Source organism: Macaca thibetana, chromosome X, assembly GCF_024542745.1.
Source record: "Macaca thibetana thibetana isolate TM-01 chromosome X, ASM2454274v1, whole genome shotgun sequence".
In the NCBI taxonomy this organism is placed as follows: Eukaryota; Metazoa; Chordata; class Mammalia; order Primates; family Cercopithecidae; genus Macaca; species Macaca thibetana.
The window spans coordinates 75,398,274-75,401,616 of record NC_065598.1 but is presented as its reverse complement, the minus strand read 5'-3'; positions in this window follow the sequence as shown (position 1 = coordinate 75,401,616).

The following is a 3,343-nucleotide window of genomic DNA, read 5'->3' as shown; positions in this document are numbered from 1 at the left end:
AAGTAGGAGTCATCCCCTAAGGAAAGTAACAAAGGTAGAGGTATGAGTCCTAGTGGTTGTTCCAATTCAACTATCCACAGTCCCCTAGGGGATTTAGAAAGAAACTAGGAGAATGAACATGTGGCCTCAAATTTTGCAGCAAAATTCTTTGCCAAGTCAAAGGGTTCTAATATGAATATCAAAGCTCCAACTTCACATATGGAACTAATAACTATTGGGTAGTAGGCTTAGTACCTGGGTGACAAAATAATCTGAACAACAAACCCCATTGACATGACTTTACCTATATAACAAACCTGCATATGTACCCCTAAAACTAAATGTTTAAATAAAATAAAACTTTAACACACAGAGACACACACACACCACCAGAAACTTCCAATGCCCTTGCATACAGATGTCTCTTTGTATCCTCAGAGCGTTTCCATAAAGCGGAGAGGAATAGTGGTAACAGAGAGTTAAATCATGAATGAACTCCCATTCACAATAGCTCCAAAGAGAATAAAATACCTAGGAATCCAACTTACAAGGGATGTAAAGGACCTCTTCAAGGAGAACTACAAACCACTGCTCAGTGAAATAAAAGAGGACACAAACAAATGGAAGAACATACCATGCTCATGGATAGGAAGAATCAATATCGTGAAAATGGCCATACCGCCCAAGGTAATTTAGAGATTCAATGCCATCTCCATCAAGCTACCAATGAGTTTCTTCACAGAATTGGAAAAAACTGCTTTGAAGCTCATATGGAACCAAAAAAGACCCCACATTGCCAAGACAATCCTAAGCCAAAAGAATAAAGCTGGAGGCATCATGCTACCTGACTTCAAACTATACTACAAGGCTACAGTAACCAAAACAGCATGGTACTGGTACCAAAACAGAGATATAGACCAATGGAGCAGAACAGAGCCCTCAAAAATAATACCACATATCTACAACCATCTGATCTTTGACAAACCTGACAAAAACAAGAAATGGGGAAAGGGTTCCCTATTTAATAAATGGTGCTGGGAAAATTGGCTAGCCATGAGTAGAAAGCTGAAACTGGATTCTTTCTTTATTCCTTATATGAAAATTAATTCAAGATGGATTAGAGACTTAAATCTTAGGCCTAAAACCATAAAAACTCTAGAAGAAAACCTAGGTCCTAGGTAATACCATTCAGGACATAGGCATGGGCAAGGACTTCATGTCTAAAACACCAAAATCAATGGCAACGAAAGTCAAAATTGACAAATGAGATCTAAGTAAACTAAAAAGCTTCTGCACAGCAAAAGAAACTACCACCAGAGTGAACAGGCAACCTACAGAATGGGAGAAAATTTTTGCAATTTACTCATCTGACAAAGGGCTAATATCCAGAATCTACAAAGAACTCAATCAATTTTACAAGAAAAAAACAAATGTCATGTTTTTCTCTGGAATGTCTACTTCCTCTTCAGGTTTTAAGGATATTATTGCTGGATATACAATTTTAGGGTAAAAGTGTTTTTTAATTTGATTTTTTTTCCTCCTCCAGCAGTTTAAATATATCATGCCACTCTCTTCTGGTCTGTAAAGTTGTCACTGAAAAGTCTGTTGTCAGGTGTTTTAAATCTTCCTTGTGCAGCATTTATGTCTTTGATCTTGCTACTTTTAGGATCATTTCTTTACCCTTGTTTTTTGGATGTTTCATTATTAAACATTTTGAAGTAGTCTTATTTGGGTTAAATTTGCTTGGTGTCTTATGACCTTCTTGTACTTGGATATTGATATCATTCTCTAGGTTTATGAAGTTCTCTGTTATTATCCCTTGGAATAAACTTTCTACCCCTATATCTTTCTCTATGTCCCTTTAAGGCCAATTACTCTCAGTTTTGCTCTTTTGAGCCTATTTTCTGCATCCTGTACACATGCTTTATTGTTTCTTTTTTTTGGTGTGTTTTCTGACTTTGTATTTTCAAATAGCCTGTCTTCGAGTTCATTAATTCTTCTGATGATTGATTATGTTACTGAAAACCTGATGCATTCTTCAGTATGCTAATTGCATTTTCAGCTCCAGAATTTCTGTTTGATTCTTTTAAATTATTTGAATAACTTTGTTAATTTTATCTGACAGAATTCTGAATTCTTTCTTTGATTTTATCTTGAATTCATTTGAGTTTTCTTTTCCACAAGACAATTATTTTGAATTCTCTCCTGGAAAGGTCACACATCTTTGTTTCTGCAAGATTAGTTCCTGCTGGTTTATTTAGTTCATTTGGTGACGTCGTGTTTTCCTGAATTATCTTGATACTTGTGGATGTTCATCTATGTCTGGACATTGAAGAATTGGGTATTTATTGTAGTCTTCACAGTCTGGGCTTGTTTTTACTCATCTTTTTTGGGAAGGCTTTCCAGATACCCATAAGGACTTGGATATTGTGATATGAGCTGTATCTGCTTTGTAGGACATCCCAAGCCCAGTAGCACTGTGGTTCCTGCAGGGTCATAGAGTTGCTGTCTTGATAGTCTTGGAAAATATCTGAGAGAATTCTCTGGATTACCAGGTGGAAACACTTGTTTTTTTCCTTTAATTTCTCCTAAACACTCTCTCTGCTGTGAGCCACCTGAAGTTGGACTGGAGTGACACAAGAGTCCTGTGGCCACTAGGGCTGTGCTGGGTCAGATCTGTAGCTAGCACAGCACAGCACTGTATCTTATTTGTGGTCTGCTGTAACCACTCCCTGTCCAATGAGTATGTTCAATCAAGACCATGGGGCTCTACAATCAAAAGGTGGCAACACAAGCCAGGCCTGTTTTCCTTCAGAGTGGTGAGTTCCCCCAGTCTCTGAGCAGTCCAGAGGTGCTGCCTTGGAGTCAGTGACTAGATTCAATAATCTTAGAAGTCTACCTGGTATTCTGTTGTACTGCAGATGAGCTGGGATTCAAACCACTAGATACAGTCCTTCCCACTCTTTTCTCCCCCTCTCAAAGGCAGAGGAACCTCACTCAATGGCCACTACCACCATAGGTGCATGTAGAGTATTTTGAGGCTACAGTTAATGTTCCCTTAAGACCCAAGGGCTCTTAAGTCATGCTGCTTGACCTGGGACTTATATTCTTCAGTGGAGTGAGTTCTCCTTTGGCCCAGGGCAGGTCTAGAAATGCCATCCAAGAGCCAAGTCCTGAAATCAAGGACCCCAAGAGTCCACTTAGTGGTGCTTTATTTCTCTGTGGCTGTCCTGGTACCTAAGGCTTGACAAAGTCCCCTTTACTTTTTCCTCTGATTTCTCAAGCATAAGGAGTCTTGTCCCATAGCCACTACAGGTGTGAATGTGCTGAATCTCTCCCAAGGCCAGCAAGTCTCAGACTCTCA